We start from the raw sequence: 16,481 nt of genomic DNA on the forward strand, positions 1-16,481 counted from the left end.
GTTTCTGTTAGCCCTACTAAGTCATAGGTGTTTTCTGCAAGCAGGAGTGCTAGTTCATCCTGCTTGTTCCCCATGCTCCTAGCATTAGTATATAGGCACTTGATCCCTGTGACTGGCGCCCTTGCTGCCCCCCAGCTCTGATTCCCCCCCCTTATTGCTTACCTGCTTATTGCTTACCTGTGCTGTACTGCTGGCCGCCCCATGGATTGCAGGTTCTCGATGTTCTCCTTCATCAGGCTGGGCTGTCCTTGTGGGTGCCACATGGTTTGGTGGTCCACGGCTTCTCCGCCCTCATCTTCCCCTCCCCGTGACGAGCCTAGTTTAAAGCCCGCCTGAGGAGATCCGCCAACCTAGAAAAGAACACACGCTTACCTTTGGGGGACAGGTGAAGCCCATCCCAACTGAGCATGTCCCTCGTTGTGATGTGCGGGTCATTGTCAAGGAAGCCAAAGCCTGCCTCGAGACACCACTGCCGAAGCCGCCAGTTGGTCTCTCTAATGCAGTTCTCGTGTCATCTTCCACGTCCACCCACTGGTAGGAGCAGGAGTACAGCAGGGGGACACTGACCGCTAGGCCCTCAACACCCTCCTGGCTTTGGTGGCCATGGCCATGTCCACCACTGCCTAGACCCTGCCCACAGCCCCACAGAGCCCCTGGGTCCTGCCTGCCCCCCCACAGCCAGCCCCTGCCCAGCCCTGGGAGAAGGCCATCCAATGACCCCTGGCTGCTGCAGAGCCTGGCCTAGACCCCACCTCAGATCCCCAGCCACCTACCTGAGACCAGCCCCACTGCTTTCCCCAAGCCCATGAGGATGTGGAAGTAGAGGGGCCAGCCACAGGACCTTAGGAGGATGCTGGCCCTGCACTTAGGCAGCCAGAGCAGGAGCTGCCTGTGGCTGGGGAAGAGCCCACTGCCTGCCACAGTCACTGTGCACCCCAAATCCATGGTTGAATAGCCCACTGATCCATGGGTAGGCACCTGCTTTTGGACTCTGCTCCCTAGGCACCCCCACCCCATGGCAGCTAAAGACTAGGAATGTTGTAAATAGTTTTGCCACTGGGGAGGGGGGTTTTTATTGATGGTCGGTGGGGAGGGTGGTGGTGGAGAAGGCTCTTTTTGGTGGGGAGGGAGGGGAGAGGGGTTCTGTTTGTTGAAGGGGATGAGGGAAGGGATGGTGGTTGTGAGAGCAATAATGGGGTATTAATTTCCTGGGGTATTAATGCCATCCCCGCTCCTCACCTCAGATTGGCTATGAGAACTGTCCATCATATGGCCCCACCTCTCTGCCAATTGGCAGTGAGGGGTAGAGCTGCATGACATACAGCCCTTGCAGCCAATCAGTAGTGAGAAGCAGGGCTGCATGATGGACAGCCCCCACAGCCAATCAATCAGTGGTGAGGAATGGGGCCACCCAGCCCCCCTTGGCCAATCAGAGGTCTGGGGGACCTGCCATGCTTAGACCATGAAAATGGCTGCTGTACCTATGAGCTGCACACAATATTGGCTGGCAGCTGCCTCAAGTTTGGTATACCCCTATACATAATATGCAGAATATGTAAGATCCTGCAAACCCTACCCATGTAGTCCTGGGTTGGAATCAATGATTCCAGTTGGGGTCTGTGTCCGTCTATGCCAGATCATCAGCCACTCTCAGGTGACTCAGGATCTGGTAACCCAAAATTGAACCCTGGTTGTATTCAGCACCTTGGTCCATTGAGCGCTTTCCCCTAAGGGAGTTTCCCCTTGCTTACCTGCCACACCTTGGTCTTAAAAGATAAGGGAGGTTTCTTCATATGTTACAGACCATCCTTAGGCACACTCTGTACAGACGTTTCTTGGGGCTTCTCCTCTCCTACACCCCATCCATATGTCAATCTATTGATGACTTGTGGTATGGTGTTAACTGCCTGGATTTTTGTCCGGCTAGGCCAGCCCAGTGACCCCAGTCCAGTTGAATACTTTCTTGAGAGGGAGCGGGTTTACTATAACTGAACAGCTCCAAGGCTATCGAGAAGTAGCCAGGGTTATTTCTTGACCCCACTCAAACAAAAAGGTGAACGGAAACCTAAGTTCTACTCATAGGCAGTCTCAGTCCTTAGATCACAGTCTGTCCTATTGAGACTTCAATGAATTTAATTGATGGTCCAACCTGCTTTATGAAGATCCCATCATCCACCCCAGCCCTCTAGGATTTCTTGGTCTCCTCAGCTCTGCAGTGCTTGGCTGGCAAGGATAATGTCCCAGAAATAGTGAAAAGGAAAATGAAGGTGAAAATAAAACAAACAGGGAGGCTGCAGTGCTCCTCCTCACTCACACATCCCCTTTGGTTGCTGGGCCTTTGGATCTTAAACCCTTCCTTCTCTTAGGTGGCGTTGGTTCTAGGATAGGGAAGATACCCCTCTGGGTATCACTTCTGTTGAACCAGCATGGTATGCACTCGGTAGCACTGCCTGGGAGCTTGCAGCTGCAGCACTGCTGCTCTCGCTCCCCTTCACAGCAGGTAAGTTCCCTCTAGTTCTGGCCCTCACCAAACCACTCACCAGGACCTCTTGTGTCTTTCCACCACCCCTTCATCCTCAGGGAAGGGGCTTCCAACCCCTAGGGTTTGTTGCCTTGTGACAGAGTCAATGGCTCTGCTTGACTGCCTAGGGACTACTCATAAATGTGGACTGCTGAATCTCATCCTATTTTTGGAACACGTGCATCATAGCAATTGTCTAAATACCATGAACATTTCTGTTTCAAGGCCATCAATTATAAAGGCAAAGTAATAATAACCGTAGGAACTCTGAAGATCTACCATAAACCAATTGCCTCCCCACAGTCTAGAAAATAAGTCAATCAGTTCACACATCAGCAGTCAGACATTAGGAATGATGGTTTCAAGAGCAATAAACTAATTTTATTGGCTGCTGTATTAATACTGTCCTAGGAGGAAATATGTAAAAAGATTTGCAGTTTTTCGAAGTGAAAGGTGAAGCTCTGGAGCTTGTTCTGGAAGACTATGTGAAGGCTGGGTTTTAGACATTGCATCTCCTCTTTGACAAGCTGCCAACTATTTCATAGACAGAATTAATTTAACCATGTTTTCAAAATACCTGGAAAATTTCCCAGTGAAATGCTGAACAATTTTGGGAGCTAATCTGGAATGGCTGTCAAAAATAATTTGTACTAGTCTATCAGAAGAAGCAATGGGTGTTTACATATCCAGGCCTTTTGTTATGCACAGAATTTCAGGTAAGGTGTGTAGGAAATTTCTACATATACCTAGCATTTGCTTTTCTCCATGCAAGTAGTCCTGATGTTGCAACAGACTTTAAACTCCCTCATTAAAGCCAACGTTAAGTCATTAACACCTTACAAGAGTAAACGTGTTGACCCTGAAGTGCTTGAAATCGAGATAATATGAAATAAATGGTTTAATAAGCCATGAAAACACTGAGCTAGACCAGTAGATGGCCCAGAATCTGTTGCGCTTGAATTTCTTTCATAATTAAACTGATGGTAGTAGGGTTACATAGGGTGTGGTGACAACAGTTGAGCCTACAGCAAGAACTGGTGAGGAGCACACTGCAGGCCCATGTTCATTTTTGGCATCAATAATGACTCCAAGATCCTTTTCTGCCTCTGCACGGCCAAGAAGGGAGTTCCCCAGCCTGTAGGTCTGCTGCTGGTTCTTCCCCCCCAGGCACAGCCCCTTGCACTTGTCAGTGTTGAAACCCATCCTGTTCTCATCCGCACACCCCTATAACCTGTCTAGGTCCAATTGCAGCCTATTCCTCCCTTCTAGCGTGCCCATTTCTCCCCACATCTTAGTGTCATCTGCAAATTTGAACAGGGTGCTTTTCACTCCCTCATCCTAGTTGCTGATGAAGATGTTGATGAAGATGAAGTGCTCATAATGCCCTCTGAGGAGGACTTGCAATCACTGCCTTGTGCTTGGTGCTATTGTAAGAGTGAATAAATCTGTGTGTTGCTCCTGGCAGAACAATGCTGAACACTATGGCCAATAATCAATACAACACACAGAACAGGGGGGAGTCTTCCCTGAACTGAAGCAACCCTAGAGACAAACTTTCTCCTCCCAGTTCACAGGGGCTTGAGCAGAAAAAGCAAACTCCGTGGAGAGGGAGAGCCAGCCTCAAGATCACACCAGAAGGAAACAGGAAGCAGCACAAACCAACCAGGACAGGCCAGAGTCCCAGCTACTTCTTTGGTTTACTTCTGCCCTTCTCAATCTTTGTCACAACAACACTACACTGCCTTCACACTTCCTTCCCCTTTGTTTCTTAATTCATAATAAATAACTAGAGGTCAGAAGCTTAAGTCATATTCAACATAATCAGTCAACAAAATCAAATAAGGTGTCACTTGATTTTAAATACTTAACATTTTCCATTGATCCACATTTATCCAACTTAATTTTGCAGGAGAGTTTTTAGGGTAGGATGGGAAACATTTTACATCTGTCGTTAGTAGCACCATGAGCATATGGAATAGGGAGACAGCACTTGAAATAACAGTTTAATAAATTGTTAGAAACATTTTACAAAACTGCTGACAGTGCACACTCAGGTAACAGAGCACTGAAAGCTAAGGATCATTAGGCACCAGAAGAAAAAAAAAAAGAAGATACTTAGAAGATGCCTGTAGTTAGCAGGAATAATGAGGTAGACATGTTGGGGGATTCAGATTAATAATCTCATTTAAAACATGTTGGAGAGAAACAGCAAGTGCTTCATTCTTCACTGAGCCATTAGGTAGGACCAAGGTTATTGTTGTGCGGGCCCTCTCCCAATCCCACCTGGATCGCCATGCGCGAGTTCTCTCTCGATCCCATCTGGGTCGCCATGTGCGAGCCGGGGGCAAGCCGGGCCCGTCTTTGTGCACACAGGCTGTGGCCGGCAGCCTGGGTACACGGGGCTGGAGAAAAACCGTGGCACGGTTTGGTACGCTCGAGCTAGAATCAGTCACGGAGGTGTAATGGTTGATTGAAAAGATTATTTACTTACACCCAAGGTGGTCGCGGTGTAGGCTGGTCAGCTTTCCAGGCACAGCTCCACTTGAGTTCTCGGTGGAGGACTCTAATAAACTTGGTTCCTTGACCCCGGAGTGATTCAGGCTCCGTGGGTTCAAGAATTCGTTCCCACAGAGCAGCTGTATCTCCGTGAGTGTTACTCGGTTCCCAGGTCCCCCGGAGCTGTTAAGACTCCATGGGTTCGACAATTGGGTCCTTAGGACAGGGATACATCTGGACTGCGATCGGCAACGGGGAGAGGCTAGAGGTTATGTGCCTCGGAGTTGTTAAGGCTCCGAGGGTTCGGTAAATAGGTCCCGCGGAGTTGTTGAAGCTCCGTGGGTTCGACAAATTAAACCTCTGTTGCCCTCTTAAGGAAAAAGCTGGGTTCGTAGGGATCAGCAGCGCTTAGAGATCTTCACGCTCCTTTCCCAAACTCCACGTGCTTTCTCTCTCTCCCCAACTTGGGTGGAAACTACCCAAGCCTTTTGTACGGCTAGCAAGCCAATAGCTAGCCGCCACGAATGCCTACATTTAGAACCGGACAATAATGTGGCACGAATCTAAATACGAATGGCAGGAACTCCTTTGCATCGTGCATCACTATAATGCAAAAGAAATGCACTATGCAAAGAAAGCTACAGAACTGGCGGGAAAAGCTCCTGCACGCGGGTTCTCTGTTACAACAGAACACTCCACCGTGCAAAAGAGCTGCAATTTGGCGGGAACATGATTTAGTGATGCCGAAGCACACACAAACAAGAAAACCACAACTTTGGGTTGTGACAATTGTAATATATAAGGTTTTAGTAACTTTACTGATCATGATGTATAAAAATTAATGATTGCAAAATTATTGACTTGTCATGTCTGTATGACATCTTTAAAGACAATATGAAGATCAAAGGGAATATGAAAGAGCCAGGGACTGATGAGTGGCTAGAATGCAGTTTATATAACACTTGTCATATTCCCACTGTCAAAACACACTTAAATAAAGTTATAAGCTCCACACAACTCATATTATAAACCAAATAACAGCATAAAGACAACTGGCCATTTAAAACCCCTTATTCAGAGCTGGTTTGGTTTAGTGCATTTTTCTTGAAGAGTGCCAACTGTTACTCTTTACCAGTTAATTCATTACACACTAGGGAGAGGCAAGGGGACCTTGATTTAGGAGGATACTGTCAGCTTGAAATCTAGTGAAAAATGGAATTAAACTTGGATTCAGAGACACACTTTTGTTCTCTTACACTTTATTTTATTCTACTTTCTATTTTTCATTCTTGCTGCTCTATGAAGGGTTTGTATAGACAGAGGAAAATGTACGTAGTAAGATTGACAGTAGAATCATAAAAAGTAGGGTTGGAAGGGACCCAAGGAGGTCATTTAGTCCAACCCCCTGCTCAAAGCAGGACCATTCCCAACTAGATCATCCCAGCCAAGGCTTTGTCTAGCCAGGTTTTAAAAACTTTAAAGGATGGAGATTCCACCATCTCTCTGGGTAACTGTGGCAAAGTGCATCTCCCAGACTAGCCACAGTGCTAGTTTCTCCTGCCCGCCTTTGGGCACACTGCCCACCTGTCTCACTTGCCATGTCTTAATAGAACATAATTGAGGTGTTAATGAGGAAGGAGGCTGCCCATTACACACCCCGATTTTTTTTTGGGGGGGAGGCTATCCACAGCTCCATTCCATCCCTACACTGCAGCCCAAGCCTCACAGATGGCATCTCAGGCAGTCAACTCAACTGTCCCCTTCGCCCATTAGCTGTGGCCCCTTCTATGGGACCTTCAGCTTCCCTAGAAGCCCATCTCAGGCCAGTCAGGACCCCGAGCTTCTTTGCTTTATGTGGGTGTCCCTTGCAGTGGGCACCTGGCCCTTTTGACCCTTCTGGTCCTGGCCCCAACATTGACCAGTCAAGTCCCTCAGTTGGGTCTATGCCTCCTGCCTACACTTAGGGATCAGGATTCCCCATTCCTGGCTCAGGTGCTGCATGAAGCATGCTTGGCCCCATCGGGTCACTCACTCCAGCAGACTCAGGCACTTCTTGAAGCCTACCTGGCCTTCCCTAGATCAGATGGTTTGATATAACACACCCAAAGGTGAGGGCTGGGGTCAAGGCACCCCTAGCTACCTTTCACCAGGTAACTGACCTGGCATTTCCTGGGGGGCTCCCACACCACTGGGAGCCCCACCAGACTATCCACTCCTGGCAGGGTACAGTTTTAGGTCATGCCCAGGACCAGGAGCCTCCAAACCATCCCCTTAAACTCCTGCCCTTACCTCCAGGATGTTGCATGTAGCCTATCAGTGTTTCTACCTAGCCTACCAGCAGCAAACTGCTCTGTTTATATAGGCAGTCAGGGATCTAAAATGGCCACCACAATCAAGCACCTGCTGGCTGCTTGGCTCAAACCTTAAAGTGGCAGGCACCAACAATGCCCTGCCACAGTAACCCATCCCAGTGCTTTACTACCCTCCTAGTGAGAAAGTTTTTCCTACCATCTAACCTAAACTTCCCTTGCTGCAACTTGAGACCAATGCTCCTCATTCTGTCATCTGCCAACACTGAGAACAGTCTAGCTCTATCCTCTTTGGGTCCTCCCTGCAGGTAGTTATTAAAACCCATCTCACTCTTCTCTTTTTCAGACTAGATAAGCTCAGTTCCATCAGCCTCTCCCCAGAAGGCATGTGCCCCAGCCCCTGAGCCATTTTCATTGCCCACCACTGGACTCTCTCCAATTTGTCTACATCCTTTCTGTAGTGGGGGCCCAAAACTGGGCTTAGCACTCCAGATGTGTACTCACCAGTGCTGAATAGAGGGGAAGAATCACTTCCCTTGATCTACTGGCAATGCTCCCACTAATGCAGCCCAGTATGCCATTAGTCTTCTTTGCAACAAGGGCACATTTCTGGCTCATATTCATTTTATTGTCCACTGTAACCCCCAGGTCCTCTTCTGCAGAGCTGCTGCTTAGCCAATCAATCCCCAATCTGTAGCAGTACATGGGATTGTTCCATCCTAAGTTAATGGACTTCGTACTTGTCCTTATTGAACCTCATAAGGTTTATTTTGGTCCAATTCTCCAATTTGTTGAGGTCTCTCTGAATCCTAGCCCTACCCTCCAATGTATCTGCTATTCCCCACAGCTTGGTGTCATCTGCAAACTTGCTGAGGGTGCACTCTATACCCTCTTCCAGGTTGCTGATGAGGATATTGAACAAAACTGGCCCCAGGACCACTGGGCACTCCACTTGATACCAACTGCCAACTAGCCATCAAGCCATTGATTACTACCCTTTGAACCCAATGATCCAGCCAGTTTTCTATCCACCTTAAACTCCATTTATCCAACCTGTACTTCCTTACCTTGCTTGTGAGACTGTTGTAGGAGACTGTATCAAAAGCCTTGGTAAAATGAAGGTACTTCCTGTCCACTGCTCTCCCCACATCAACAGAGATCAATGATCTGTATTTATTTGCTTAAGATACACACCCCAATTTCCAACAGCTGATTTTTGTGGGAAAGGTGCATGTGGTATACAAGAAAATGCAAGAAAAGGAGTAAATGAAGAGCCAAGAAGGAATAGAAAAAAGGACTGATAAGCAAAATCCTGCATTATAGATATTAAAAATGAAAGATTATACAAAATTGCCAAAAGTTATGTTGAATTAGACCTTTAAAAGTATGTTATTTATCCATATAAATAAAAATAGAACAAGAAAAGACCAGAGGCTACTACTTTGGCTAGGTACAGTCATTCAAAAAGCCCGATCTGGACTCAATTTAAGTTGCACGGTTTTCTGTAAATGACATAGTTTAGATTGATAGTGAACAAAGCACACATTTGACCTTCAGTGCTGGGGCAAATCTTAGACCAGGTTCCACCATTTTTTAACTAGTCTATGTGTTCCAAACTTATGTTCTGTTACAGGTTTAGACCAGTTTTGTGCGTCAAACTTCTGTTCTGTTAAGGGTATAGATCGGTTTCTAATCACTTATACAGGTGAAAGTATAATGTCTGCACCTGACCATAGTGGGGATGAAGTACAGGCTAAAGATCAGGGATGACCTTATGAGTGGGCAATGTTGGTGACCACCCAGGGTGCTGTAGTCAGAGGGGCACCACACACATGCGTGCGCATACACACACACACGCACACATGCATGTGAGCAGCCCCTGCTCACAGCAGCACTCTCACCCTGCCACACCCTGCTGCACCCTGCCCTACCTGGGCCGATCCCCACCCCAAGCAGAAGGAGCTGTGCTCAGTCCAGCCCATCCCTTGCATCCAGCCGCTGCTCAGGAGCTGGGCCAAGAAGGGATTTAATAACTTGCTAAGAACTTTTATGGGCATGTACAGGAGGGGTGGCACCTGCTCCAGTCAGCCTGCCTTGCTCCTGCAGAGCAGCAGTGGTGCTTGCCTGCAGGGAAGCAAGTCTCCGAATCCAGCCCAACAACTTCCCCAAGCTTTTTCAGGATGCCAGCCTCACATAGTCTGAGTATGCCCTGAAACTAACCCAGGCATGCTTGGTTTCTAAATAAGGTGGACCTCTGGTTCTTTGGACTCTGTGGCCTGGCTTTTTGGGTCTCTGACCTTCTCTGATTATCTGTGGCCCTCCCTCAAAGCCACCGTCTGGTTCAGCTCCTTCAGAGGGAGAGGACTACACCCAAAAGTCCCAAACAGCTTAGCAATCAGTTCCACTGATGGAACAACAGCAGTACCCCAGGCAGAGCCCTCGTACCCAAAAATCCAAGCAGTCTCTATGTCCCAAAATCAGGATGGATGTTCTAGTTCCTTGTCTCTGGTCATCTCCCTTTTTCCAAGTTGCTGGGTTTTTGGTTGTAGCCTTGTTGGTCTAAGGACATAGGCAGGCAAGGTTCTTTGAGTAGATTAGATGTGATATCTTGTATTAAACCAACTGAATAGATGGAAAAAAGTTCTTAGCAAACTTTCAGGTGCACTCCATATCACCCTTCCTTGGAACCTACACAGACAATCCACAAACAGTTGCAAGCCATACTAGAAGAAGACCCCTCTCTTAAAGAGATCTTTCCAGAACCACCCATCCTAGCCTTCAAACAAGCACTGAACCTCACTAACCTCATCACCAGAAACAAACTCCCTATAACTCAAACCACACTGAGTGGATCCAGATCACGCCAGGACAAAAAATGCAAAACCTGCCAACACATCTCTACCACCCCCAGTAGAACTACCTCACAACAGAACCATCACCATTCCTGGATCTTATACCTGCACCTCCAAAAATGTTATATATCTCATCCAGTGTATCAAATGCCTGATGGAAAATATGTTGGAGAAACCAAACAATGACTGCACACCAGAATGAACTCATACCAAAAATCTATCAAAGACAAAACTGAAAATCCATCAAAGATCTGTGGGGGCACGCTTCTCACAGGACAATCACTCCCTCGCCGATCTTTCAGTTCTAATCCTCAAAGGGAACTTACAAAACACCTTCCATAGACAAACCTACAAACTCCACTTCATAAATCTACTGGATACAAAAATTCATGGACTCAGTATAGACATTGGTTTTATGACACAGTACAACCTACCTGACATCTGATACAACAGGTACCTGCCTGACCTGAACTCTTACATTCTTCTTTTCCCCCACCTTTTCTCCCCTCCCTACTTTTCTTCCCTTTGTCTCCCTGATTTCCTACTATTTCCTTCTTCACTGAGAGCCTCTTTCTTACCCTGTATATTTACCTCTGTAATGTTTCCCTTTGGCCCTCCCCTGCTTTCTTCCCCTTCCCTCCTCTGCTTTACCTTGTTTCTCCTTTCTACCTATTTATATTTACACTACGTTCTCTCACACTTTGAGCTTCTCTCATTCCTGTTTTCCTGATCTACTGTTTTTTCACTGACAGCTTCTTTTCCACCCTGTATTCTATCACTGTAATGTCTCCCTTTAGCCTTTTTTCCCCTGCTCTCTTCCCCCTCCCCTCTATGCTTTACGTCTTGTCTTTCTAATTTCTACATATTTACATTCTCGCTGACACCCTGCCACACTTTTAGTTTCTCTCATTTCTTGGAGTCTCAGAACAGCAGAGACTCCCCATGCCTGATGAAGGGTAACTGCACCCGAAAGCTTGCTAAAACTGTTTTCCAATTACTCAGTTGGTCTTATAAAAGATATCACATCTACTCAATGAACCTTGCCTCCCCTTTTCCAAGATTATTCATGGTTCTGCCCTTATCTTACCTTCTCTTTGAAATCAGGGATAGCAAGGAGACCCCTTTGGATGTTTGTCTAGAGACCACTTAAGGGATCAACATAGCCTAACCAGCTCTTTGTTCTTTGATGTTCTGTTATCCCTAGTAGCAAATCACCAAGCTTTGGCTGCAAATACAATTAACCCCTTCTTTCCCCATGTATAAGCTAGTCAGGGAAACAAACATGTAGCATTATTGTAATAAAAACACATTTAAATTAGAAATATTACAACAAGACCATAATCTGTCAGAGGGTGGAAAAGTGATCTTGGCAACTACAGGCCCATTGCTCCAATCTCAACAGTGTAAGGTGGCAGTTGGCAACCTTTTTAGCTTGCAGGCAGGAGTGACCCCGTTCAGGTCAGAGGCAGGTAGGACGAGGATGACAGGTGCTAGGACCCAGTTCCTGTTGCTTCTTTTCCCTGCAGTGGCACAGGAAAGCACTGCTGCTGAAGCACCCTCCCCCACAACAATGCCACTCAAGACATGGCCCATGTCTGCAGGCCAGATCAAATGAATCCACAGGTCCCATTTAGCTCATGGGTAGTAGGAACCAATCCATGGTATAAGGCTGTTTAACAGACTTGAAGAAAGAGATAAATTATACACATGGAGGTAAAGGAAATGTGATAAATGCAATATGGGTTTACCAAAGAGAGACTGCTCAAATAGCTTTCTCTGACAACGTGACTGCTCAGGCTAATCTCATAGCTTTCTGTGACAAGGTAACTGCAAAGGAAATGCAGTTCATCTGTCTGCACTTGAGTAAAATGTTTCATTCCTGGTACCATTGGGGAAACTATTAGTTAAACTAGAAGAGAAAGAGGATTAGAAGATGAATTGTAAAGTATGTAAGGAACTAGCTAAAAAGGAAAGGGCAATGGATAGTTTTAAATTGGAAAGATTAGATATCAGGCTAGAGGAATTTTACTAGTGAAGTTCCTAAATGATCAATTTTGGGACTGTTTTTTGTTCAATATTTGCATTAATGACTTCATAAGACTTATAACAAATATGAGAGTACTGATAAAATCTGCTGATGATACAACTTTAGGAGATGCTATAAATACAAAGGAGAGCTAGAATATTTTACTGAAAGAACTGGATGACTTTGAGGACTGAAGCTCTAGAAATAGGATGAAATTCAATAATACAAAATGCAAGGTCTGCTATAAACTGGGAGCTCATCAGTTGGAAATCACTGCAGTGGAGAGGGATGTGGGAGTATGAACTGATTAAAGAATTATTGTGAGCTGCTAATATAATACAGTCATGAAAAAGTCAAATGCAATCATAGGATACTTCAGAAAAGCATTTTCTGTAGGGAAAAGAAAGTATTGGTGCCATGATGCAAGGCACTGGTGAGACCTTATGTGAAATACTGTATATTACCAATCACCCTTGTCCAGGAGAGATTAATTGATGCTGAAACAGGTGCAGAGAAGGGCCAGCAAGATGATCAGGGGAATGAAGAACTTATGTTATGAGTGATGACTAGAAGAGCTTGGTTTCTTTAGCCTAGCAAAATGAAGGTTGAGAAGGATATCATTGCTGTTTGCTGGAGTTCAACTGACCAGGCCAGTAATTCAGCTAAAAATATCTTATAAATCTAAAATCCCATAGAAGTTAGTTATACACTTCATGGGAAAGTAGGGTGGGAAGGGACCTCATGAGCTCATCTAGACCAGCCCCCTGCTCAAGGCAGGATTGTCCCAGACTAAACTATCCCAGCCAGGTGTCCATCTAATCTGCACTTGAAAATTTCCAAGGATGGAGAATCCCCAGTTTCTCTAGGTAGCCTGTTCCAGTACTTGGCCACTCTCACAGTCAGAAAATTCCTCCTAATCTCCAACCTAAATTTCCCCTGATTAAACTTGAGACCATTGCTTCAAGTTCTGTCCCATATGGCCACAGAGAAAAGCCCATCTCCATTCTCTGTATAATCACCCTTCAGGTATTTGAAGGCAGTTATGAAATTCCCCCTCAGTCATCTCTTCTCCAGACTTAATAACCCTAGTTCTTTCAGCTTTCCTGATAAGTCTTGCATCCCAGGCCTCTTATCATTTTGTTGCTCTGTCCACATTGTTCTTTCCAAATTGTCCACAGTCTTGAAGTGTGGGGCACAAACCTGGACATAGTACTTCAGGTGAGGCTCCACCAATGCTGAACTGAGTGGGAAAATCACTTTCCTAGATCTGCAAATTACACTCCTGTTAATAAATCCCAGGATGTGGTTAGCTTTTTTTTCTTTTGTTGCAACAAAAGTACAATGTTGACTCATATTCAGCTTATGGTATATTGTAACCCCCAGGTCCATCTCTGCACTACTGCAACCTAGCTGGTCATTCCCCGATCTATATTTGTGCATGTAATTATTCCATCCCAAGTGCATGACTTGCACTTGTACAGTCTCATCTAATTGGTTGCAGACCATTTCGCCAGTTACTTTAAATGAACAATAGGAGAGGCAAGGATTTATTTGGGATGATGTTTTCTATCTAACCAACCGTATCATTGGAATAAAGCAAGACACACTTTATTCTAGCTTGTCTAACTTTATTGTGACCATGCAGTTGGTCCAATAAAAGATATCACCCAAAATAAGTCCTTGCCTCTCACATAATTTCTGGACCACCATGACTACAACATCACTTTAACACTACCATGGCAATGTTACAGCATTTATTAATGACTGCACCCACATAGTACAAGCATATGACCAGCATACTTATAGCTGGGCTAATAGGGGAGATTCCAGCTGTTCCATGCTGGCTGGCTCCACCAAATTAGCTCACACTAGCAAAGAATCAGAGAAAATTAGGGTTGGAAGGGACCTCAGGAGGTCATCTAGTCCAACCCCTGCTCAAAGCAGAACCATTCCCAACTGTATCATTCCATCCAAGACTGTCTATCTGAGTGTTAAAAACCTCTAAGGATGGAGATTCTGCAACCTCTCTATGTAGCCTGTTCAAGTGCTTTACCACCCTCCTAATGAGAATGGTTTTCCTAATCTCTAGTTTAAACTTCCCTTTATGCAAGTTGAGACTGTTGCTCCTGGTTCTGTCATTTGCCACCACTGAGAACAGTCTACCTCCATCCTCTTTGAAACCACCCTTCAGGCAGTTGAAGGCTGTTATTAACACCCTTCTCAGTCTTTTCTTCTCCAGACTAAATAAGCCCAGTTCCCTCAGCCTCTCCTTATAAGCCATGTTCTGTAGCCCTCTAACCGTTTTTGTTGCCCTCTGTGGGACTCTCTCCAATTTGTTCACATCCCTTCTGTAGTGGGGGGCCCAACACAAGACACAGGATTCCAAATGTGGCCTCACCAGTGCCAAGTAGAAGGAAAGAAACACTTCCCTTGATTTGCTGGCAACACTCCTACTAATGCAACCAGTATGCTGCTAGCCTTCATTGTAGCAAGGGCACAATTGGCTCATATTGAGCTTACTGTCCACCCTAACCCCCAGGTCTTTTTCTGCAGATTCTTTTCTCTTGCTCTATTTTATATTATATTTTCCCCCAAAATTTTATATTACAGCAACTTCTTCTGAATTTCAGAAACTGATCAGATCTATCCTGAAACTTCTACATACACCTTCCCCAAAAAATGAAACCTCTGCTTGCTTTCCATGTCCATTCCTAGTGAGTTTCTTCCTTTGCCTCCTGGAGTTAATGTTTGACATACAATTCTTCTTACTATTGTTCACCCACTATTCTCCTACATTAGCATATCTATTTGTCACCACACTCCATGCTGACAAGAGTAACATTTTGACTTTGTCTCTCACTGTCAAACCATAGATTCCTGGAAGACTGTCATGCTTGTACCTGATATGATATCACCTATTACATAACTAAAGTACATTTCATAATTCCTACCCTGTCTCAAACTACGTTAAGAGGTAAATAATATGGAGCAAAAAGAACTATTTAAGTTAAAAGACAAAGTTGGCACAAGAACAAATGGCTCTAAACTGTCCATGAATCAACTTAAGCTGCAAAACAGAAGAGGTTCCTAACCATTAGAGCAATCAGGTTCTGGAATAACCTTGCAATTACAGAAGTTGAGGGGAAATGAACTACTTTTAAGATGGAGTTTGATACATTTATTTAAAATATGTTATGATATGGTGACTGCAATAGGAATTGTCCAACTTCTGGATAGCTGGGTACTGTATGCTGTGGGGACCACACTTTGCATGGGCTGGTGCCCTCCTGGCTTTCCCTCACCTCCTAGCTGTGCATACTATGTGGGCTGCCCAACACCTTTCTCCCACTGTGCCTGCCATGTGGAAAGCCCCTCTCCTCCTGCTACACAGGCAACCCACCTTACTGCTGTCATGTGTGCAGCATCTCTCCCCACCCCCTCTCCCAGCTATATGCACCACCTACCTTCAATGTGGGCAGTCTGACTCCCTTCTATGCGACTTATGCAGCTTGGGCAACTCTAGCCCCCTCCCAGCCACTGGGGTAGGAGTAACTGAGGGGGAGAGTGGTAGCCAGGTGGGAGCCCGGAGGCTGCCTGCTAACCCTTTGGAGGCCAAAAGCAGCCTTTGGACTGCCAGTTGAGCAGTCCTTATTTAAAGGATCTCATAGCAACCCAGGCTATCATAGCAGTCTAGTTGAGAATCACTGGGCTAAATTGGCTGTACCCTGTGTTAGGGATTATTTACTTTAGGGTTTTTCACCTTTTAATTCACATTATCACACTTTGCCTACATGGTTATAGTTTTCGCATCTGTAGTTTATCTTTCTCTTTTCATAGATTTCATAGATTTCATAGACATTAGGGCTGGAAGGGACCTTGGAAGATCATCGAGTCCAGCCCCCTGCCCAAAGGGCAGGAAGTCAGCCTGGTTCATAGGATCCCAGCAAGATGAGCATCCAGTTTGCTCTTGAAGGTGTTCAATGTAGGCGCTTGAACCACCTCCGGTGGCAGGCTGTTCCAGACCTTGGGGGCTCGGACAGTAAAGAAATTCTTCCTTATGTCCAGCCTGAAACGGTCTTGTAGTAGTTTATGACCATTCGACCTAGTCGTCATCCCTTGGGGCGCTCTGGTGAACAAACGTTCCCCCAGATACTGGTGGTCACCCCTGATAAACTTATAGGTGGCCATCAGATCACCCCTGAGCCTGCGCTTTTCCAGGCTAAAGAGCCCCAGGGCTCTCAGCCTGTCATCGTAGGGTCTGCTTCCCTGACCTCTGA

Source organism: Alligator sinensis, unplaced genomic scaffold (assembly GCF_000455745.1).
Source record: "Alligator sinensis unplaced genomic scaffold, ASM45574v1 scaffold59_1, whole genome shotgun sequence".
Classification (NCBI taxonomy): Eukaryota; Metazoa; Chordata; order Crocodylia; family Alligatoridae; genus Alligator; species Alligator sinensis.